The 24,894-nt window shown below is 45.2% G+C and overlaps 1 long non-coding RNA gene across 1 annotated transcript in view; it reads right to left on the bottom strand.

Moving 5' to 3' along the window:
• Positions 1-11,170: 11,170 nt before the first annotated feature.
• The window catches only part of LOC108530551 (uncharacterized), a 45,974-nt gene continuing 32,250 nt past the window's right edge, over positions 11,171-24,894 (bottom strand). Inside the window, exons 2-3 of the long non-coding RNA XR_001885877.1 lie at positions 13,639-13,784; positions 11,171-11,401 (exon numbers count right to left, since the gene is read on the bottom strand). This is a non-coding gene — a long non-coding RNA (uncharacterized LOC108530551). The remainder of the gene's footprint in view (positions 11,402-13,638; positions 13,785-24,894) is intronic.

Genomic DNA, 24,894 nt, shown 5'->3' with positions numbered 1-24,894 from the left:
AATTGTCAAGTCCTAGACCACATGAGAGATAGATTATTTCTATTCTACCAATTCTCTTGGTCAGAGATGACATGGCATCAGGCCCTCTCTCCCTTCTAATAGCTTAGCCTTGGAACTTTGAACAAAAGCTCTTGAGGTCAGATCTTCATTCTCCCACTCCTTGTAGCAACTAACACCAGAAACCGGAAAGAGGGACTCTGGATCTTTAGTTATATATTCAACAGCTCTCATTGTTGTTGGTGTTGTTGTTGCTGCTGCTGCTACTGCTGCTGCTACTACTGTTTTCAGTTGACAGCCAGAGTGCTCTATGGGGGGGAAAAAAAGTATAGGTCTGGGTGTGAGCTGTGAGACATAGTTTTGTTCCTGGCTGCACCACTTGATTTCTTGCCAATTGCATCACTTCTGTGGCTTGCAGTTTCAGTTTCTTCATGTGTAAAATGAGGGCAGAGGGGCAATGAGTTAATCATCCTTATCTTCATAACCTCATAGGGTGGCAATTAAGATCGAATTAGACCTTTTATAAGCTGTAAAGTTCTATACAAATATAAACTGTTGTTAAAAGAATATTAATAATTCAATTATTGTAATAGTTACTAAATAGCGATGATGAGAAAAAGTATCTTAGCTAGACGATAATGTCTCCTCTTCTTCAGGGGAGAGAATTGTGTGACCTCTTTTGGTCAGTCCTTCTGAGTTCCTTACAATTTACAATATTGGAAGTCCTTCCTTTCTCTAACCCAATTATCTCATGCTTCAGTTTAAACCAGTCTCATTTTCTGCTCTTAGTTGGAAAGGAGAATAAGGTCACCATATTCTTTAAGACAACTTTCACCCAATTTAAGACTATTCATAAGTCACACTTCTTCCTTCTGACTTACTATCTGAAGACAGTACGTTGGAGGAAAGAGATGAATTCTGTTTTGGAAAGATGGGTTAGAGGTGCATGTTGAACTTTCAACAGGGATGCACAATAGACCAGCTGGAAATAAAGTCAGGAGTTCAAGAGAGTGCTCTGTGCTGAAAATAGTGGTTCAGGAGGCCTCAGAATAAAAGTGGCAGCTGAATAACATCAGTCTCATTAAACTACTCTCTATTTCCTGGCCAAGTCATTCACTTTCATGCCTTCCTGCCTTTGCTCCTGCTGTTCTCTCTGCCTAGAATGTCCTTTCTCCCTTATCAACTCTGAAATCCTATACATCACCTCCAGAGAGGGTCTAACATTGCTAAAGGTTTCACTCACACCACAGCAAAGTATTGGAAGGTATCCTCTATGTTTCTATGTTGCTTTACTAGCTCTTTCCTACTTAGTCCTCATAATGCCACTATCAGATAAGTATCATTTTTCTCACTTTATGGATGAGAAACTAACTCATCCATCTAAAGCTGCACAGCTACTTACTGATAGAACTAGGATTCAAACCTGGATCTTCAGATAACAGTCCAAAGATTTCAGTGCTACAAGATTCTGCCAACTACTCCAACAGCAAGAGATGTAAGATGGGGGACGACTAGCTTCCAATTCTGAAGTCAAATTCAGATATCAGCCTTGCCTGGGCTTGGCGTGGTGGCTCACGCCTTTAATTCCAGCACTTTGGGAGGCTGAGGCAGGTGGATCACTTTGGTCAGGAGTTCAAGACCAGCCTGGCCAACGTGGTGAAACCCTCTCTCTACTAAAACACACAAATTAGCCAGGCATGGTGGCACATGCATATAATCCCAGTTACTCAGGAGGCTGAGGCAGGAGAATCGTTGAACCTAGGAGGCAGAGGTTGCAGTGAACTGAGATCGTGCCACTGCACTCCAGTCTGGGCAACAGAGCGAGACTCCATCCCGAAAAAAAAAAAAAAAAGATATCAGCCTTGCCTGAATTTTAGACAGAGTCACTCTGGCTTGGGATTGAGTTGACCAGGTAAATCAGCTGATGAGCAGCCAGTGCTCCCCTTTAAGGTTGGCCTCCCTCGGAACTCTCCGTGGTGCTGACACAACTTCCAGCTGCCAGCCCTGAAAGCTTGATGCATTCGCTCCATAGGAACTGCGTGGGTTTGTCAGGGACAGGACCATGGCCACTTCCCAAACATATCCCCCATATCCAAACTTTAATCTTGTTTATTCCTATGCCAGATACTGCTCCCTCTTGTACCTGGTGAATTTATCATTCTTCAAGACTTGGCTCCCATTGGCTTCCCAATATGAAGAAATCTTCTTTGGCTTTCTTAGAAAGAGTTCTTAGCTACCTACCGTGTGTCAGGCACAGTGGTGATGACTTTCATAGGCAATATCACTTATTACATACCAACATACTATATGTAATTTACTTATTTATGATATTCATTATTTATTGTCTCTGGGGAGCCCTTCTGGAGGTGCCTGCATTAGGAAGAATCCTGAACAATATGATAGAAATTTTGGATTCTGTTCTAAAAATTATAAGTAGCAGGATAATCAGGGACAAATTCCAGGACTTAGGACCTTGGCCTCTTTATTGCTGTCCTCCACTCTGACTATCAAACCTTACTGTAACCGGCCCTAGGAATCCCACACTATCGAGGCTTAGGTATACGAGCATGGTTTATTTAAAAGATCCTCATTTCCTGCCTCTTTGTGAACTTCCACTTGTAAGCAAGGTGGTAACAAGGATAGGACTTGCCTTCTCATGTAAAACAACCCCACTCCCAAAAAAAAGACAAATTATATGAAACAATGGTTTTCAAAACAGTGGACATGAAGCAACAATAGTTTTTACTGTTTCTCAAAGAACAATAATCATCTTGAGAAACAAGCAAGGTGGGCCCTACCATTGCCCCCAGATTTCTGCTTTGAGAATTTCCAGGCCTCAGCACAGGGAAGGAGAATCTGGTGGACTCCCTGAATTGTAGAGTCAGAGCTGAGAATCCCAGGAGAGCAAAACTACTAGAGTTCACAGGAAAGTGTACTGGAGAGAAAGACAGCACTGCACAAAGAGAGAATTCTAGAAATCTGCGAAGGTTTCCCACTGAACAATGAGTGCCTATGTGTGAAGAAACTACATGAGGCCCGGGAAAGACCTATCAGAGCCCAGTACCCACACAGGATCAGAAACAGTTTCTGTTCCTACCAGCCAACTTGAAAAAAATCATAATTCACAGGGCATTGGGTAGAGTACTCAGAAGAGTCTTCTCTTAGTCATGAGGAATAATTTGCTCTAGACCACGAGCTGCTCTGATCCTGCCTAACAAATATTAAAATAAAGACCCAAAAGGATCAAAATGTTTCCAAGTAACTTAACTGCATCCCAGAACAAATCTCAAGAATACTTAAAGAAATATAAAAATATATAGCCCAAGACAAGGTAAAATTCACAATGTCTGGAATTCAGTCAAAAACTACAAAGCATGTAAAAATGCAGAAAAATAGAACCTACATTGAGAAGGCGCATAGTCAATCGGAACTGACACAGATATTAGAATTAGGAAATATAGACAATAAGTAATTATTATGACTGTATTCTTTCTGTTGAAAAAATTAAGTAGTCATGAAAGACATTAAAACGGATCAAAATTAAACTTCCAGAGGAGAAAACTGCAATGTCTGAGATGAAAATTTCAATGGAGTGAATGAATTACAGACAGATTAGACCTTGCAAAAAAATAGTAAAGTTGAAAAAAATAGAAACTATTCAAAATAAGTCACAGGATAAAAAGAAGGAATTTTAGAATGAAAAGAACATCAGTGATCTACAGGACCACCTCAAGAAACCTAATATATGTATAATGGCAGTGCCTGAAGGAGGAGGGGTGCCAAAAAATTATTTGAAGAAATAATGGCTGCAAATTTTTCCAACTTTGATGAGAACTATAAACTCATAGATCCAAGAAGGTCAATGAACCCCAAACACAAGAAAAATTAAGAAAATTACCCCAAGGCACTTCATAATCCAATTTCTCAAAACCTGTAATAAAAGAAAAATCTTAAAAGCAACCATAGAGAAAAGAAATGTTGTAAAAGAGAAACAGAGATAAGGTGAAAAGGAGTTCTAAAGAGAAATAATGAAGCCAGGAAACAATGGAGCAGCATCTTTAAAGTATAAAAAGAAATCTGTCAACCTAGAATCTTATACCCAATGAAAATACCTTTCAAAGGTGAAGACAAAATAAATCTTTTTCTGACATATAAAAGCCAAAATAATTCACCACCAGCAGAATAGCAGTATAAAAAATATTGAAGGAAGTCCTTCAGTCAGAAGGAAAATGAAACCAAATGGAAATATAAATCCTCACAACGAGATGAAGAATACCAGACTTTATAAGATTTTAAAAATATGATTTAAATCTCTTTAAAGGATAGTTGTTTCAATGAAAATAATAATAATGTATTATGAAGTTTACAAGTAAAATGTATGACTAAATTAGCATAAGGGCAAGGAGGAAAAAGGGGAGGTATACTATGGTAAGGTTTTATACTACATGTGAAGTGCTGCAACAACGCTTGAAAGCAGACTGCAATGTTAAAGATGTGTACTATAAACCCTAAGGTAACCATTAAAATTACACACCAAGGAGCTGATAAGACAACAAAAGAAATAAAATAGAGTCACTATAAAAACTATCCAAAAGATACTGCCCAAAAAATGATAGACTGAAACCTAACCACATCAATAATTACGTTAAATGTAAATGGCTTCCGTCTCCCTTAGCCTGTTGAAATGAACATCTGAAAAGTACTCATCCCTCATTATCTGGATTCAGCCCTCAAAGCCATCCTCTGAGGAACATAGATCTCAGGTTATTGTGTCCTACCACAGATTAGGAAACTAAGACCACCTGAGGGAAAGTGACTTGCTCAGGTCAACAGTAAATTAGCAAATGAATCCTCAGTCTTCCCAATCCCAAGAAGAAACTGCTTCAACCAAGCCCTGAAACAGACTGTTTCCTTCAGAAACTCATTTAACCCCACCGACTTCTACTCTTCCTCTCTCTCTCTCTCTCTCTCTCTCTCCCTCTCTCCCTCTCTCTCTCCACCCGTCCCCCACCCCCCGCCCTTCTCAAAAGAAGAAATACAATTTGGCATGAATTAATGATGAGCCTGCTTGGCCAATTACTAGAGCTAAGTGCTCTCCCGCTGGGAGTGGCTCCCACAAAGCACTAAGTGATGTTGGACTAGCCAAGGGGCCCCGCCCAGCCGGGCCTAAGGCCCTCCTGGGTCCAGGCTTAGAGGAAGCAGCTTTCCAATTAGCTCTTGCCAGACAGACTGGCTTCTCTGCACAGCAAATTGGGTTACAGAGCTCTCCTCCAGCTGGTCTCCTTGTCTGGTCCCACCCGACCCAGCAAAGAGGATGCTAATCAACTGTAGGCCAAGCCTGCAGATTTCAAGCACCCATGGAGAGAGGTATGTGCAGACCCAGACCCTGTCCCAATAAGGTGGCATTCCATAAGCCAGTAGATATGCATTATACTGGTCAGACAATGACCTCAGAGCCCTGACATCCAGGCTCTTGAGCTAGTCACAGAAAACAGTGCCTAAAGGAAAGAAGCTGAAGTCCTACACTTTCTGCCTGCCCATAGCTATCTCCCACTCCCACCTCCCACTCCCACAATAAGGCAGTGCTAGGGCTGCCCCCTTGCCATCAGGCCAGGTTTTCTTTTTCTAATTTCCTTCTCCTCTAGCAATTCAAAGATAGCCCAGCTAGCCCTTTAAACCTGGAGAGAAGTGCTGAGGAGTGAAGCGTCCTGGACCCTGCATCCCCTCTTTCTGGGCCAGCCTAAGTTCTACCCCACAGCTGGCATCCACTGTCCCCATGTCTCCAATATAAAGGCCTGGCCTGCTCTGCCACTCCCCCTAGTGGGCATTGCCACCTGACAGCACTGAACTTTCCCCCACAGAGAGTAAAAACACAGCACTTCATAGTTTGCAAAACAATTTTAGAGACATTGTTTCATTTGATCCTCACAATTACTCTACTAGGTATGATGAGCAAGGGTTGTAATTCCCATTTAAGAGGTCAGGAAACAAATTTAGACAGGTGAAGAGAGAACTCAGAACCGATTGGAAGCAGAGCTGGTCCTGAAGCCCAGGCCTCTCTCCAACCCACTGCTGCACTGGGGAGCGTTCTCAGGTCCCCTTCATGGACAGTGTACCACTTATTTGACTCAGAGCAATAGGGAAGGGTCTTAGCACAATTTACCCACATATCCATCCAACCATTCACCCATGCAGCACATACTTGTGAGCAGCTACTGTGATCAAGGTACTAAGGACACCAAAGTGAATTAAACCAAGTGTCTGCCTTCAGGGAGCCCACAGACTTTTTGGGAAAATAAACAGATAATGACAACACAGTGTGAACAGTATCATGATGGAGGTGCCCTCAGAGACTGGGAGGTGCTCAGGGCAGGCTCCTGCCCCAGAAGAGAGGTGACACCTGAACCAAGAAGAATCAGTAGGAATTCACTAAGCAAAGATGGAAGGGTGGGCAGATGGAGAACATCCCAGGCAGAAGGAACCATAAAGAAAAGTGAAATCACAAGATGCCTTCAGGAAACTTTTCAGTAGTGCTATAGCCTGGAGCATAAGGGGGCATAGAGGCACAGCATGGGGCTGGGATGTGGCAAGACCAGACCGTAAGCATTCATGCATGCCCAGAAGTTCAGGTCAAGGCTTTGCCAGGATGAGCTCTCTGCAAGGTGCTGGCCGCAATCCCACAGCTAGCCAGGTTTACGGCCAAATGTTCTCATATCAGCTGGGGGGCTGAGCAGAGACAGGGCCTTTGGGGAGTGAGCAGCTGGTGATGCTGGAAAGTGTCTGCCAAGAGATTCAGCTGAGAACACTTCCCATTCCCAAGAGGTCAAAGAGCCGTATTGCTCCTCCCTAGTGGAGGCCCTGAGATCACACTGTCATTCATAATTCACTCAACAAACACTCACTGGGCCTCTGCTTGTGCCAGGCTCTGAGCTAAGCTCTGGGGACACAAAAATAAAAAGGCATCATCTCTGCCCTTGAGGAATGCATGGTCCTAGAGTGGGAGGAGAACAGACTTGGAAGTTACTGCAGTACAGTGAGAGATGGGCACAGAAGGGGAGCAGCAAATCCTTTACGGGAGCCAAAGAGGAGCAGTAGTTGAGCGAGGTTTTAGAGGATGGGTTAGAGTCTGTCGTGTAGGAAAGGCATTCTAGAAAGTAGGAAGAGTGTATGAAGCATAAGCCATAAAGGGGCACTGAGGTGCAGAAGAAGTGGCTGTGTGTTGGGGTAGATTGTGGGAGATCAGACCAAAAGAAACTGGTTTTTACAGGCTGAACAGGGATGTTCTCCTAAGGTCAGGCTTGGGTTTTATAAAGATGACTCTGGCAAAAAGAGTACTGAAGCTGAGGGCGGAAGCAGAAGGATTAGATCTGAGAGGCAATAAGACAGAGTTGACAGGGCCGGGGACTAACTGACTGCCTATGTGAGGAGAGACATTCATTTGTATCTTGCTTTTAAAAATTGTCATGCTTAGCTAAGTGAACCTCTTCTGCAATGCAAATGTGAGGATTCAATAAGCTAAGATAAGTGAAAGCCCCTTGTACAGACCCCGACCCCTACGCCCAGTAGGTATGGGGTCAACATTCAATAAGGCTCATCTACATGATGCAGCGAATGAGAAAGTAAATGAGTAATGAATGAACAAATGAATGAGAAAATTGATGGCCTATGGGTCCCCCAGCAGGCAGCATCACAACCACACAAGTCTCTATGCCCCACCAGAAGTTCTCAGAAAAGAAGGCCAGCTTAGTGGTGTGTGTTTCTCAGAGACACCCTCAGAAGAAGTCAATCTCAGCAGCTGCCTAGGGGCTTGAGGTCCAGCTGACTCTCCCTGGAGGATCTGGCCTTCATTCTTTTGGCAGATGTAAGGCAGTGGAGGAGTGATATATCTGTGCTTGATTCTGGGAAGCCCTCGTATCTCCGATACAGGTTTGGGCCTGGCTATCCCAGCCTCACTGTGCAAATATCAATAAGTCAGAAGACATCATGTGAGAAACAGAATAAAGTTCAGGGTAGTAATTGTGCATCATACTATGCACAGGCCTCCTGCTAGGTACACTATGTCTATTATCTCATTAAATACAGCAACCAGGAAAAAGGAGACTTTATCCATATTTACTGATTAGGAAACTGAAGCATAGAGAGATGTAGCTTTTCCTAGGTCATACAACAATATTGTGGACCAAGTCCATCAATTTCTCTATACTTGAAGCAACACATTATAGAAAGTTGAAAACAAAGTAAAAGAACTTTCAATTTCATCATCCCAACACAGCAACTATTATTTTGCTTATCTCCTGCATGTTTGGTACATACTTGAGATTTTATTATTCATACAATTTGGTTTTTACTTTTCTCCTTATTTAACATTATATCATAAGCATTCTTTCAGATTACTATGTTGCCTTCAGAACCATTATTTTTCATGGCTACAGACTGTCAAATTGAGTGTAAACACCAGATTTTATTCAACCATTTCCAATGGTTAGGTACTTAAATTGCTTCCAATCATTTGATATTATAAATAATCAATCTTTTTTTTATTTAGAATTGTCTTATTTTGGAAAGATTACTTCCTTAGAGCAGACGCCCAGAAACAGAAATACTAGGACAAAGGATATGAACATTTTTAAGTCTTTTGATACTTGCTACCAAATACCTTTCTTGTGGGGCCTTTGTCCTTCTCCCCCTGTCTGGATGCCTGATTTACCTCTCCCTCTCTCTGGTCTCCTGGCAGAGGCACAACACCCCGCAGACCCTGTCTCCTCAGCTATGAGATGGAGTGAATGACCCTCCTCTGCCAACCTCCTAGGCTGGAGAAAAAGAATTCAAGACCCTATAACAGGCAATACCGCAGAGTGGCTGAACAGCATAATGTTGGTTCCGGAGTACCTAGGTTTGAAGCCCTGATCTCCTACTCCAGAAGCTGTGTAACCTTGGGCAAGATTACTTAACTTCTCTGTACCTCAATTTCCTTATCTGAAAAACAAGAGTGATGAAAGTACTAGCAACTTTTTAGGGTTGTAAATGAAGCTTTAAAGAAGTATTTTATGCAGAAAGCATGTAAGGAGAGCTGTGGTTATTATAAAGGTGATGTCTGCTGTGGAAGGCAGCACTAGCAGGAAAAGCTTCAGCATTCCTTCCCACAGGGGCTGCCCCAAGGGGAGGGGGCAAGAGCCAGGTGCCTAACAGGCTTTTTGTAGAAACAGCTGATCTAGCTCTAATGGCAATGACCATTACTCCCTCCCTGCAGCCTACACAGTGCGAGGTCTGAGTCTCTCTTGCTCCCCACCCACCACCACCACCTCTGCCCTCTGGCTGTTGTGGCCTGATCTTATCCCTTTTTCATCAGACTGCCTAACTGACCAGAAAATGCAAACGCATCCCTAAACGCACGTAACTGCTCCCCACCCCCCAGCACTCTCCCCCTTTCCGGGAAGCCGGGCCCCAGCGCCAGCCTGACAAGCAGCACTTAATTCTTTATTGAAAACCATTAACTGGAGTTCAGTTCCCTGGGCCCCAGTTTCAAATTACTCACAGGAAACGCCAGACCGAGAGAGTGGCTTTCAAGGGCAGAGCCATCTCCTCTAACAGACTGGCTCCAGGACCCTGACTGTGGGGACTTTTTTTATTTTGAGAGGCAATAACAACAACAAGGACACAGAAACAGCAGCAATAGCTTCAACCCCTACCATGCATGAGAGCTGACAAAGCACCCTCCTCTTCCTCTCTGATTAACAATAGCCCAGTGCAGCAGGTCTGGCAGGAAGTAGGGCCACTCCCTGATAGATGAGAAAACTGATGGCCTCGGGGTTGCACAGGCAGGCAGAGATTGAACTGGGCTCCAGAACCCCCTGCCAGTGAGCCCACGACCCCAGCCCTTCACAGACTTCACAGACCACCCACGGTGGGGCCTAACCTGTGGGAGGCACAGCAGGGGAGACAGGTAAAAAAGATGCAACACCTGCCTTGAGAAGCTACCTGCTTGGGAGAGGGACGATGAAAAAGAGTCCTACGCTAGAGCCTCAGAGACCCTAGTTCTATCCTGGGTCTGCCCCTAACTGCCTGGCACACTGTGGGTGTTAATTATCATTCATGGCACAGGCAGAAAGGAATAAGGCCAGGGGAAAATGGACAAGAGGAGTGAGGGAACGGAAAAATAAATGAGTCCTTGGTCACCTCTATCAATATTTCTAGCCAACCTAAAAGAAACTTTATTCAGTCATTCATTTTGAATTGCCTGAGGTCTCCTATGTGCCAAGCACTGAGAAAGTACTTTACAAATATTTCTCATTGAATTCTCCAAATAGGTACCATTACTATAACTATCACCATCGACCAGTGAGGAAAGGGAGGCTCAGAGAGTTTAGGTAACTCATTCATGATTACACAGCAGTGTCAAGATTTGAACTCAGGTCAGCCTGACACCATGATTCCTACTGCACATTGTGTTACTATTAATAGTGTCATTGTGGTTCTATAAACAACTACACAGTGACCCAACAAGAGCAGAGAGAATAACAGGCCTGTGTGGGGTGTCAAGGAAGTTTTTTCAGAAGCTGTAGAATCTGAGTCGAAGGATGGATGAGACTCAGCCAAATGAAAAAGGCCGAGGAGAATGTTCCATGCAGGGACAGTAGCATAGGCCAGGACCAGGAAGTATCAAAAGACACAGCATGTTAAGGCAAGTCAGGAATTGCTGAAATGTCTGAATTAAGCACAGAGAGTACAAAGGGACACTGGCCTCCAGGAGTGTACAGCCCCAGAGAGATGGAAATATGTCAGATGACTTGGTTTTTGAGGTGAACTGGGTAAGAATTTTTATCCAAGAACAAACAGTGTTCTGCTTGTGTGTCTCACTCACCTCTTCCATACAGCAGCCCTGAGAAGTAGCTGAACAAGGATGCCCTTGGCTGGGGCAGGCAAGGGGCTCTGGCCTCGGAGTCTAGGGTCCTGTTTTCCAGAGGCTGTGCTACTTACCACCTCTGAATCTGGGTTTCCCTTTCTCTACAAAGGAGTCACTGAGAGCCACTTCCTAGCACAGTAACTTCCAAGTTACTGTACTTTCCAGTAGCCTGGAAAGAATACATTGGGTTTATTCTCATTTACTTCCTTTTAAAAATGTGGACATGGAGGCTCAGAGACTTGCCTGCGGACATCTTCAGAAAATGCTTGATCCGAAATTTGATCTCAAATCTGATGGATTTCTCTGCCGCGCTGTCACTTCCACCTACTGAGTCTAGTTTAGCCCTCTGAAGTCCAATACAATAAGCCTGCTTCTCCGTCCACAATACTCCCTTGGATGGATGAAGACAACAGCTGTGTCCCCAAATCTCCTCTTTCCAGCCAAACACTCCCAGATTTTCACCCAGTAGGATTTCCCAGCCCTCAACAGGGCTTAGTTTCCCTTGAGGAAGAAACAGGAAAGAAGAACAATAGGAGTTGCCTAGTGCCCTGGCCAGGATTGAAGTATCCCCATCCTCAGAACCAGCAGCCAGGCACAGAGTATCAGCTGCAGCTAACTCCCCATGGAAAACAGTAGTCACAGCCTGTTTGCCTTCTCCGGTCCACAAACTGCCATGGCCAAGCTGGACAACAGCTTGGAAACCCAAGGGACCTGTCTGCATCCCAAACCTTGTCTCTTCTCTGCCCCAGATGGCCTCTATTTGAGCTGGATCCATTTTCTTGGCCACCTTACTGAATGCGGTGTACACTCATTCCAGAAAATGCTGACCTCTGCTCCAAGCCGTCTTGTCGGCAGTTTCCCAGACATAGCTTGACTGTTTATTTATTTATTTTTGTGTTAGCAAAGAGGAGAAAATCACATTGGCCTAAAATGAATACTAATGAAATGCCTTCGTTAGCGTCCTTTGTGATAAGAATGAAAAATCGGATTTCCGCAGAATCACAAGCTATACATTTCTTTTCCCCAACCTTTTTTTTTTTTTTTTTTTGCCCTTTCCTCTGACAGAAAGATTAGGGACAGCCTGGAAGGAGAATAAAGTCATTTCATTAAAATATCTGCATTTTAAGGGCACCTTTGTTGCAGAGGGACGTGGCTGTGCAATTTCTCCAAACCCACTTTTCTCAGCCTGTAAAGCAAATGTACCTATTTGTCCTCTGCTGCAACAATGCCAGCTGCATTCAATCAACTGAGAAGCTGCAAGCCATAAACCTTCTTCCCCAGCTAAGGGGGGGTGGGAGCAAGCAAGAAAGGAGGCATGCCATAAAAATTCATCAGAATAATGTAGGGATGAGATGCGCTCCGATCGCGGGCAAGCAATCAGCCAATCACTCATCCTGTGGCATTTACAGCACGTCTCATTCCCCTGTTCCTTAAGGACAATTGATTTTTCCTGATTCCATTAGCATAACGGTGTGGAAAATGTCTGCAGTGCAATATTTCTGGAAAGTTCCAACAAGTAGGCTGGGCACTGGAGTGTGACCATCTCCATAAAGCTTCCTCAGGCTCTGCGGCAGACACTGCCACAGCCGCCACAAAAGGCCCAGAGAGAATGGTGCAGTCTCCAAAATTTGGGGGCCAAGGGCACCTTAGGGGTGTCAAAGAAGGTAATTGGCACTGATATGAAACCTCTTATCTTCTTGTCCCTGAATACAGAAGCACTCTTTCCTGCGAGATGTGATACCATGGGGTGGTAAGAAGCAAGTAAAACCCACCTAGCCTAGGAGTGACTATGTCACACATACTGAGTCTATCTGTAGCCTTCTAAATCTCCTGTACTTAGAAGCTGAGGAAAGAATGCTTATTGTGATTATTCCTTTGTGTGTGAACAAGAAGGCTGCAGGGGTAGGTGCCCAGGGGCCTTGCTCTGCGCTTCTGTCAGCTAGGTCTCCACCACATTCTCCACTGAGATCACATATGCATGAGAAAGGAATGTGAGGCATTTGGAACAATGCAGACCTGGGTTCAAATCCTGCCTCTTCCTTTTATCTGTGTGTTTGGCCATGGGCTACAGGTAATTAACCTCTCTAATCCTCAGTTTGTTGTTATAAACTATGAAGACCTCATTACTTCACAGGTTGTTGGGAGAATTAAATGAGACTATGTAAAAAGCACCTAGCATAGTGCTGATGCATGACAACAGCTCAACAAATCAGATTCTCCCCCTTACCTGTTTCTCTGCATTTCATTTTCCTCCTGCCCACCAGCAATATAATTCCCTCAGTATCAGCTTCTGCTGGTCAAGAAAGTGAAACTTTCCAATGCCAAAAGAAAACATATAAAACACAGAATATTTAATCTTTAAACAAGATTAAAACCTGGCTATGCCTTTTAAAATGTGCTTTGGGAGACTTCTTATTCAGTCTCCTGAGTCATTCCTTATCTCTTCTCTCACCCTTCCTCTATTCTCACATTGCACCAGAAATCTCTCTAAAACACACATGTGACCTTGTCACATCCCCGCTTAAAACCCCTCAGTAGCTCCTCACTGCCATCTTCTGTCTTCAAGATTCGCCTCAGGCTGTCTCCTCCAGGAAGCCTTCTTTGACCCTCACTCTCCTTTAGGATCCCACAACCCCGTGCACATTCTCACACTCTGTGTCCATGTCTTGTCCATCCTAGACTGTGGGCTCCTTATGGGCAGTTCTCTAGTTCCATGTCCCCAGAACCTGTCATCTCACCTTATGCTTAGTAGATGTTCAGTTGATGTTTGTTGAGAAAACCAACTTACAAAGGCAGGGCTGATCTCATCACCGAGGCTCTAGGTTTAGCTCAGTGTTTACGGAAGGCAGTGTGGGTGCTGGCCGTGGTCCTGAATCTGTAGGGCCTGAGGAGAGAAAATGTAATAAAGAAAACTTGAGTGTGATGAATACAGTCCTCATTCATTCAAATAACCTCCAGACAGATGGCATTTTATTTGGAAAGTGGAAGAAGGGTAGGGATTCTGGGGACTTCAGTTCCAGTCCTGGCTCTTCTATGAATGCTCTACTCAAGACACAAAACCTTTCTGGATTTCCATTTTTTTCATACGTCAAGTGGAAACAAAACCTGACCCTCCCATGTCACAAGATTGTTCTAAAGATTACAAAAGATGATGTCTGTGAATCTCTTTGTAATCTTTTTTAAAGTGCTTGCCATGGAAGACATCAAAAGCTCTTCCCTGCCCTTTCAGTGCTCACTGGTTGAGAGTTATCTACACTGACCACCTCCAATTCTTCACCTCCAGCTTGCTTCTCAGTTCACTCCCACGTGGCTTCTGGACTCATCATCCTGACAAAACAACTCTCAATAATGACCTCATGCTGCTAAACCTATTCTTCAATCCTCATTATACTTGCTCTCCTAGGACTATGTTTTTCGCACTCCAGCACTTACCCCAGGATATAATTATACATTCATTTATGTGCCTGTTTTATTAATACTTTCTCTCTAACTGGACTCCATGAGGACCTGGAGTTCCATGAGTGAACTCCATGAGGCTACAAATCGTGTCTGTTTTTGCTTGCCATTGCACTCTCAGGTCCTGGTACAATGATCACAAGAAGCAGCTTTCCCCATGACTTGGAGGGTAGACAATGTGCCCAGAGCAGGCCTGGCCATGTCCAACACTGGCAGATACCAAAAGAAATCCTGGAACCTCTATGGAAGTCCCAGAGTCAGCCTTCCTGTCCCCCACTGCCAAGGCTTCTACCTGATGTGACTTGGAGCTCTGAGGAGGCCTCTGCCTCTTGAGAAATACAGAGGGTACAAGGAGGACTGCATGGTGCCCAACAGCATGAGCACAAGAGGTGAGTACATAGGGTAAGATCTGGAGCACCACTGAGTCCACTTGCCCTGCTGTGTAGAGAAAGAAAACTAAGGCCAGAGAAGAAATGTAATCTAAGACCTTACAATGAGTTAATGTCATTCACAGGCCAGAAAAAACTAGAGGCAGGAAATGTGATCTCTCAGATCTCCTATGATCCCTACTCTGGGACACCATGAGCCCTAGGCTGCCCTCTACTATAACACATGTCTCCCTGGGTTGCCATTATCTGTTCACATTTCCACCTTCTCCTGGAGGACAAGGAGAGTGTCTGGTTAATCTTTGTATTCCCAGGGATAGCCCAATGCATGACACATAGTAGGACTCAGTCAATGTTTCTTGACTAGACACTGGATCACAAAGAGATTAGGAGAGTGGATGCCAAATGGTAAGAAGGCTGACTGGAAGCCAGCTCAGAATCCCTCTTAGCTTGAGACCCACCCACCTCAAAGCTCAGAAACAAGGAATAGTCAGTCTCAAGCCTGAACATCCCCAAGATCCAGTAAATGGGCTCCATGGTGAAGTCCCTAAAATAGATCTGCTACTGAATTCCTGCTGAATTTCCAGGCTGTTCATCCAAGAAACAAGCGCCATCCTATAACCCCCTGGGAAGAAGAGAGCTTTAGAGTTTATGATTTGCCCTTACAAGTAACACAAAGTACAGAATATTATTTGCATTTGAAAGCTAGGGAAACTGAGGTTCTTTCATCCATCCCATAAGGATATAGAATCAAGGTATATTATTCAGGATTTTCCAGAGAAACAGAACCAATGAGATAAATAGATGACAGATTGACAGATAGATAGATAGATAGATAGATAGATAGATAGATAGATAGATAGATAGATAGATAGACAGACAACAGGGGATTTATTATGAGAATTAGTTCATATAATTACAGAGGCCAGGAAGCCCCACAATATTTTGTCTGCAAGGTAGAGAACCAGGAATGTCAGTGGTATGATTCAGTCAGAGTCTGAAGGTCTCAGAACCAGGAGCTCTGAAGTCCAAATGCAGAAAAAAAAGGATGTCCCAGTTCAAGTAGAGATAGTGAATTCACCCTTCCTCCACCTTTTTTTTCCATCCAGGCCCTCAGCGGATTGGAAGATGCCTGCCCACACTGATAAGAGAGATATGCTTTACTCCGTCTACTGATTCAAATGCTTACATCTTCTGGAAACACCCTCACAAACACAACAAGAAGTAATGTGTTACCAGTCATCTGGGTATCCCTCACCCAGCCAAGTTGACACATAAAATGAACCATCACATAGCGGCTTTGCAGTCAAAATCCACAACTTTGAATTCCAGCTCCTCCACTTACAGCCATACACCCTTAGTCTACGATGTAGATTTGAGTGGATATAGAAGATAATGACTGTACCTTCAGGGAGCTTACAGTCTAGTGATGGAAAGATTATGTCTACAAGAATTCTAATGCTAGGCAGAATGTGATTCTAGCAGGAGGCTCACAGCCTACTGGGAGAAAAACTTAATGGAAAAGTTTCTCATTTGAGTCTTTAAAAATGCATGGGATTTTAATGGCAAAGAAAGGAAAATATTCCTGGTGAAGACAGAAGAGAGCATGGGGCATGTTCCTGGAATGGGAAGTAAGTCTGTTTGGCTGGAAGACTTAGGGATGTGTGGAATACAAATGACATCTGAGGTCACGAAAAAGAAGTTGGGAGAAAGAGAGATTTGAATGCTACTCAAGCGCTCAGAAAGGTTAAATAACTTGTCCAAGGACACAAAGAATCAGTGGAGGATCTAGGACTGGGCTTCGGAACTCTTTCCTTTCACCACTCTGCTCTCATCTTCAACATTAGTAAGGCACAGTGGATGGCAGGGGCAGGGGACTGTCCCATTATAAAAGCACATGAAAAAGAAACAGTCAGAATTAGTGTGGCTTTAGGGGAGGAGCTCAGAGCTGCTTGACAAATTAAAAAGGGAATTTCAGGATGAAAGCAAGGAAGTTTGTTCTGTCCCACATCTCTACAAGTGGCATATTCTATTGCCCATCAAAACCATGCTTTGCCATGGGTACATAATGTTAATATAATTAATATAAATTAAACATCCCCACAGACATTTTTTCTTCAGAAATAATTACCTTTGCTAAGACTTTTAATGGAAAATGCAAAGGTGAATTTCAGGCCCACTCACAAATTCTGAATTTTTGCAAATTTTCAGTGTTAGTAGAGAGAAACTGAGATTGGAACCATGTTGGTTGACCAAAATATTCAGCATCTTCAGAATAGTCTATGAGAATGTTTCAGAATCTCCCAGGCTCTAACATATTTGAGCATGGACTCAGCCAGATCCAGGTCCAAGGACCCACTCAGACTCTACCTGTCTGTATGACCCTGAGACCCTCAGACCACCTCTCTGGACCCACCTCATATTCTAAATATAAAATAAATCAGATAATGGATTTGGAGTCCATCAGGGATCTCATAATCTAGAGCGGGAGACAGCAAAGGAATAAAGCAGGTGAAGTAGGATGCCCCAGCTCTGCAGGGAGGATTCCAGGCCAGAGGTAGATAACTATTTGGGTGTTGATGGGAGGCACGAGATCATCTTTTCCTCCTGACACCCTGAGAGGTACTAAACTTAGCCTTTTATGTAACTTATATCTTACTACTGTAAGGCAGGTTATCATGTCTTCATTTTACACAAGAGGAGACTGATGCTCAGAGAGGTTAGTTACTCACCAAAGGCAAAAGAAGGGGCAGATGCAGATTCAAAGCAACACCACTCTAAGGGTAAAGCCTGAATGCCCAATCTTTACACTATACCACCTTCCACGTGAAGCCTGCTGGGTGTCACTGGAAATCTCATCTGCACATCCACCTTGGAATTCTGGGATATCAGCAGTATTTCTACAATGGGGCTCCAAGAACCTTGAGAGTAATGGCAAAAGGAACTTTGTGACCGAGGCTTATGTAAGAGTCACAGATTAAAAGGGGAAATTCAGACTGTATCCACCCAGGATGGAGGACTAAGGCAGAGGCTCCATATGAGGTAAAAGAGCATGAAATGCAAGGGTCTCCCTGGGGAAACTAAAGAAGCCCCAAGGTTCACAAGGTTGGGAGGGGAGCTCCAGCTCAGGAGTTCAAAAGCAAAGTGGTGAGGAGGGGTTGTGCTGGTCCCAGGCCAAGGTTCTCAGGCACTTCCTGCTTCCCACCACGATGGGTGAGATTCAAAGTGTGGCTGAGGACAGGGAGGGCCTAAATGTATCTGGCTGTGGAGGGGTCTGAACTAGAGGAAGAAGCTGAAAGTTGGGCAGAGTCTGATGCTCATCCTCTTAGGAAGGCACATGCCTGATCAAGGAAAAGCAGTACCTAACTCTTCTGCATCCTTCAAAACCCTACTTTGACTTCACTGCTGTTAAAATGATTTCCATGAGCTCTTCCCTAGATTTAATTAATTCCTCCCTCTGAATTTCTGTTGAAACATCTTCTTGACTACATTGCCCTTGTCAATGTACATATCTATCTCCTTGTCCAGAGTGGGAGATTCTCTGGGGCACAGAGCTACATCTGAGGCATCTCTGGGTGTCTGGGGCCTTGCACAGAATCCTGCATGAGTACAAGCTCAGGGACTTTTTGCTGAAGTGGATGACAAAGAGAGTAAGCATCCAAAAACTACTGCAGAGGCATGAGAAGAACAGAAGGGGTGTGTGTGTGTGTGTGTGTGTGTGTAGAAGGGATGATTTTGGAGGAGGGACATGAGGAAAGGAAAACTTCATCTAGGGAGAGGAAGAGGCCAGGCTCTGCCCCTGACCCCTGTGGGGAGCAGAGCTCATTTCTGAGCTCCCTAGGACTGAGCTGAGCCTCTTATCTGTACCAGTTCCAGAAGCTGTTCAGTTGCCTTCACAGCTTTTAGGTGCTGCAATGGGGTTCGTCAACAATTACTGGTGTTTTCTAATGAAGTTCAACTAGTTAAAACCATCCTCAAGCTAACGAACATTGTTGGGGACTTCCAGGAGAAAAATGCAGATGGACACCCCATCCTTTGCCAATTTAAATCTCCTCAAATATTTAAATTGGGGTGATTGAGCAGACTCCTCCTCACAGCCATCAGAGGGATCTTTGGCCTGTCCACATCATGGCCAAACTTAAATTTGAATTTTAAGTCAGTTAGCCCTCTGTGTCAGCCATATTGCTGTCTTCACCCTTTGCCAAGCATAATTCGCTCACTTCCGTGTCTTTGCAAACGTCGTTCCCTCTGCTAGAAATTCCCTCCCCATCTCCCCATCCCCACTTCATCTGGCTCAGCTGTACCAAACATAGGATATGAGGCATTTTAGGAATTGCCTTAGTTTGGTTTTTCCCAGAAGCAGATTCCAAAGCAAGGACTCAAGTGCAGGTCGTGAATTTGGGAAACGACCCCAACTGACACTGAAGGGACACTGAGAGGTGGGACAGAGCAGGGAAAGCACCAACAAGGATGCATTTTTCGAGCAAGTTACCTCCATGAGTAACTAGAACCTAACTCTGGGAGCCAGCATAGGACTCCTGTCTCAGAGTTATCCCACCCAAAGGAAGAAGAAGTGGGGTTTCTATCTACCAGCTCCTATACACAATGGCTGAGAGCTGCTCTGGGCAGCAGAGGCCAGAGGGAGGCATGGTGTTAATGCCCCACTACTTCTGGCCTGCCCCTTGTGCTCAGAATTGGTCAGTGCCAGGTGCATGTGAATGGGCACTGATGACATCTGCTTCAGGCACATAAATTTTGCTGAATGAACGATTGACACATAAACAACTCAATGGTGATAATAATAATAACTAATATTTACTGTTTGGTATGTGTCAGGCACAGTTTAAGTCCTTTGTACCTACTCACTTTCTGCACCCTTTTAATCCTTTTAATAACCCTTCAAGGTAAGCTATTATTATGTTCCTTTTATGGAAAAACAAACAGAAACACAGAGGGTTGAGTAACTTGCCCAGGGTCACGCGGCTAATGACTGACAGAGCTAGGATCAAACCTTGGCAATCTGGGAGGTGCTACAATCACTCTACCTGCACACTCAGGAGATGCTCCACCTCAAAGGCCTCTGCCATCTCTGACACTCCCAGTCTTATAATTCAAACAACTTACTCCACCCTCCCAGGACCACCTCACTCTGGTGCACAGACCCTCATGGGCTCCATTTGTCTATTCCATGAAGCAAAAGCAGCCCCAGCATCCTCAGGGGAGCTTGTCTTCCTACCTTCCACTCTACCCATTGAGCTAAGGATCTCAACACATTGGCTACAGGAAGCTGCAACCCGGAGCCGGGGCTGGGAGTCAGATTCATCCTAGCTCTACCGTCTCCAGCTGTGTGGCCTTCAGCAAGTCACTTAACTCATTCAAGTCTCCGTCTCCTCATCTGTAAAACGATCACAATCCCTGCCCTAAAGGGTTGTGGTGAGCTTGTGGGAAGGCCCAGGCACATAGTGAGTGCTCAAGGACAGGCAATTTCACATTCTTTGCTCTGAAGAAGTACACGGATATATTTCCATTAGGGTAAAACAAAAATATCTTAACGTTCACTTTATTCTAAGCCCTGGAGGCCTTTAGCAGGGCTGACAACTTCGTCTGGAGGATGGTAAATATTTGTCTATTTCAGAGGCGGTATTTATCTTCTAAGGCACTCGTGCCAGTCCCCGTGCTGACAAGCAACTTGTTTATTTATTACCTTAATAACAAATAGATTGTCAGGCCTGGAGGCTCCACACACACTGACTTGAGGATGTGCCTGCTTTGAGCCCCAGCCAGTCCAGGCTCTGTCCAACTCTGGGGGTCTGGGGAGCCGCGGGAGTGGGGCAAGAAGGGACCTGGCTGCCTTCCATGTCCTGCCATTTATTCTTTCATTTGTTCAATCCAAAACTCTCCCCTTATCGAGCCCATACTGTGAGCCTTGCCATGGGCTAGCCCTGGGCTGCAAGGAAGAACCATGCATAGCCACTGTCCTTAAAGGGTTCAAAGTCTAGAAGGAGGGAGATGATGGTGATAAAAATAATAAGGATAATAACAATAGTTAACAATGGCCAGGTGCAGTGGCTCACACCTGTAATCCCAGCACTTTGGGAGACCGAGGCGGGCAAATCACGAGGTCAGGAGATCGAGATCATCCTGGCTAACACGGTGAAACCCCGTCTCTACTAAAAATACAAAAAGCTAGCCGGGCATGGTGGCGGGCGCCTGTAGTCCCAGCTACTCACAAGGCTGAGGCAGGAGAATGGCATGAACCCAGGAGGCGGAGCTTGCAGTGAGCCCAGATCATGCCACTGCACTCCAACCTGGGCGACAGAGCGAGACTCCATCTCAAATAATAATAATTAATAATAACAGTAAACACTCTGTGCCAGGCACTGTGCTAGGTACTTTACACACATTAACTCATTTAATTTTACTGATAAGTAGATATTATTATTATCCCCATTGTATTGATGAGGTAACTAAGGCACAGAGAGTCAAGGGGCTTACCCAAGCTCACCCCTACAAAACTCATTGCAGTACACAGCAGGGGTAGATACCAAAACTACATAATAATTATGCAATAATAATATTTACATTTTTTATGATAGCCGCAAGGCTTCCTAGCTATTTTTCCCATGTACCAGACATACTCCTGCCTTAGAGTCTTTGTGTTTGCTGCTTCCTCTTTCTAGAAGAGTCTTCCCCCAAAATCCACCTTGCTCACCTCCTTCAAATCTTTGTTCAAAGTCACCTTTTCAGTGGCACCTCCTCCGTTTATCATTGCTGCCCCATCTGACCTTCCAACCTCCTTTGTTTAATCAGCTTCCATAGCACTTATCACTGTAACACGTCCTACTTTTGTTTGCCTCTTCCCACTCAAATGTACTGCCATGGGGAAGGTTTTTTTCTGCCTTGTTCTCTGCTGCATTCACAGTATTCACAGAGAAGAGCCTGGCACATAGGAGGCACTGAGTTTGTTGAGTGAATGAATTATTCCTCACAGTTTAATCTCTGCAGCCCTCCCCTGAACTGCTGGCATTTCTCAGGGTCCAGACACTGCTTCTCCTTCCTGGTGTCACCAACACACTCTCCTTGAAGGATTTCACACCTTCCAGGGATTCAGGTTCCAGCCTCCTCTGAGGACTCTCAGATCTTTGTCTCTAGACCAGATCTTGTTCTTGTGTTGACCTGTTTAGGTAAGCATCCAGGAGACTTCTCCACCAGGGCTCCACCTAAGTCAGAGTCCAAAGCCTTCTCACCACCCTCTACCCACATGCACCCCTCCTCCTGGGAAACCAAGTCCCAGTCACCCAAACCAGGAACCTGGGGGTCAAGCTTTAACTCCTCCCCCTCCTTCATCCCACTGTCAACAGTCCCAGGTTCTAAAAAGCATCTCTGGTCTTCCCCTTCTCTGTCACCACCTCAATTCAGGCCATTATCATAAGGGGACCATAGCTCCAGCCTCCCTCCGGGACTGCCACCAGCCCCTCCCTGTGAAACCATCCCCTATGGTGTTTCTAAAACACCAGCATGCCCATTTAAGTCCTCGGCTCCAGGCTATTTAGTGGCTCCCCATTGCCTACTGACTGAAGGCCAAGAGCATAGCCCCAACCTACCTTCCCAGCCTCATCATCCCAGCCTTGGCATTCCCCCTTTCCCAAACACATCACACACCCACACCTGTGCTTGTGCCACTCCCTCCACCTGAAATGTCTGTGCCCCTCTCCTCTGCGTGGAAAACTCCTCCTCACCTTTCATGATCCAACTTAAATGTCACCTCCTGCAAGCATCTTTCTCTGAGAGGAGAGGAGGGGCATTGTGAGGACATGGACAAAGGAAAGAATGAGACAGGTTTGGGCAATGGACCTTGCAGCTTCAGGGACCCTCCATCAGGGCTGGGCTCCTAGAATCTTCCATGGGTGGTGAACTTACCACTGGCTTCGAGGTGGGGGTTGTAATTGCCTGTGGCTGGGATTCTCAGTGTGGGTCACAGATCTGACAGACACACAAAGCACCTGGACCCTCAAGAGCTCATGTCAGAGGTGTCAGGTGCCTGAAAACATGGGGACTACCAACCACATGACACGCTCTGGGGAAAAGACGGTCCAGATACCTGAGGTATCCTCTACTGCTGCTGATCACAGGGGGCCAGCGCCCCAACAGCGATCCTGGGAGCTAGTGTGAGGCAGCATGGTGTGTTGGTTATGCCCATAGAGATCCTAGAGCTAGGCTGTCTGGGTTTGAATCCTGGCTCTACCACATCCTACTGCTGAGGCCTTGGACAAGTTACAAAAATATTCTGTGCCTCAGTTTCTCTATCTAAAAAAGAGAAGTATTCATTGCACCTACCTTATAGGGTCATCATGAAAACCAAATGACTTACCACAAATCAAACATGTAAAATATAGTAAGCATTATTTAGGTATGGTTATTATTGATGTGATTATTCACACTGTGGTTTGGCAGGCCAAGCCCAGAAACGAGACAGAGCAACGACTGGGCATTGCCTTCCAGAAGAGTAGTGGCTTGAAGGGAGTGACCCTGGGGCCAGGCAGGGCTCCTCTGTGTCATTCTTCAGGACTCAGCTCCGGCCCAAGCTCTCCATTATCTAAGTAGCCCTCCCTGACCCTGGCCCTCCTGAGGTCCCCTGTAGCCTCCCACCTCTGTATCACCCTGTGTTGTCATTATCTGCTTACATGTCTGTCCCCACACCCAGGCTGTGAACTCCAAACTGGCATGGTCCACCCCAGTGCAGCTCTTGGAGCCCCAGTGCCTTTCTTGGTGCCAGGCCCGCAACATATGCTCCACAACTGAGCAGAGCTGCCAAGTCCTCCCCAGCCCAGAGCCTGTGGCCTGAAATCTAAAGCCTTTAATGCCTGCCTCAGAGCTGGGTGCCACAGGAAGGATCACACCCTCAGACCTGGACATCTTGGGGGAAGGTTTCTTTTCTTTCCAGAGATCCATGCCTCCAAAAGCCACCGAGACTGCTCATGAGCTGGAATTCAAGACCTGGGAAAAACCTAGGGTGTGTCTGGTAGAGAAGGATGGGGGCAGGGCCCATTCCCTGTGACAGTCTTCCCTGGATAAAATTGGAAATTTAACAACAGGCTTGACCCAAGGCACTGACCAATCTGGAGACCCCTGCTATGCTCACCATTAACCCTGCACTTGCTTGACCACAGGAGGCCTGAGGATCATAGGGGAGATGACAAGACAGCTACTTACCAGCCGGCATAAAAATATTTCAGTATTTTGACAACCAGCAGGGCTCTATTTGTACAGCCCAGCTATTGGACTTGAAAACAGCAATGAAGGAGACTGAAGCTCTTGTCCTCCAGGAATTTACTGCCCAGTGGGTTGCTGGGGAGCCAAGGCTGAGAGGCAAGCAAGCAGTCACCCCACAATGAGTCAAATGCTATAAAAGAACTGCATGCAAAATGCTATGAGAGTCCAGTGAAGGAGGAATGCCCAGGCTTGGATGAATCTGGGGCTATTGAAGAAGGAGGAAGTGTTTTGGAGGCCTTGGAGTTCTGGCCAGGTAGGTAAGGAGGAATGGGCACCGCAGGCAGTGAGAACAGCAAGGGCAAAGGCCTGGAACTGGGCAGGTATGGGGCATGTTGCTTGGCCCCCCTGCCTCCCATCTGCACATTGCACATTGAAGAAGACAGTGTGGCAATTCCTCAAGAATCTAGAACTAGAAATACCATTTGATCCAGCCATTCCATTACTGGGCATATACCTAAAGGATTATAAATCATGCTGCTATAAAGGATGCTAGGGGAGAACCTAAGGGTGCATGTGTCTTTATAGCTGCTGTAAAGACACATGCACACTTATGTTTATTGCGGCACTATTCACAATAGCAAAGACTTGGAACCAACCCAAATGTCCATCAATGACAGACTGGATTAAAAAAATATGGCACATATACACCATGGAATACTATGCAACCATAAAAAAAGATGAGTTCATGTCCTTTGTAGGGACATGGATGAAACTGGAAACCATCATTCTGAGCAAACTTTCACAAGGACATAAAACGAAACACCACATATTCTCACTCACAGGTGGAAATTGAAAAATGAGAACGCTTGGACACAGGGCGGGGAACATCACACACTGGGGCCTGTCGTGGGGTGTGGGGACGGGGGAGGGGGGAGGGAT

Source organism: Rhinopithecus bieti, unplaced genomic scaffold (genome assembly GCF_001698545.2).
Source record: "Rhinopithecus bieti isolate Rb0 unplaced genomic scaffold, ASM169854v2 scaffold_6946, whole genome shotgun sequence".
NCBI classification, from domain to species: Eukaryota; Metazoa; Chordata; class Mammalia; order Primates; family Cercopithecidae; genus Rhinopithecus; species Rhinopithecus bieti.
The sequence above is the reverse complement of the archived record's forward strand: the minus strand, read 5'-3'. Positions and strand labels throughout refer to the sequence as shown.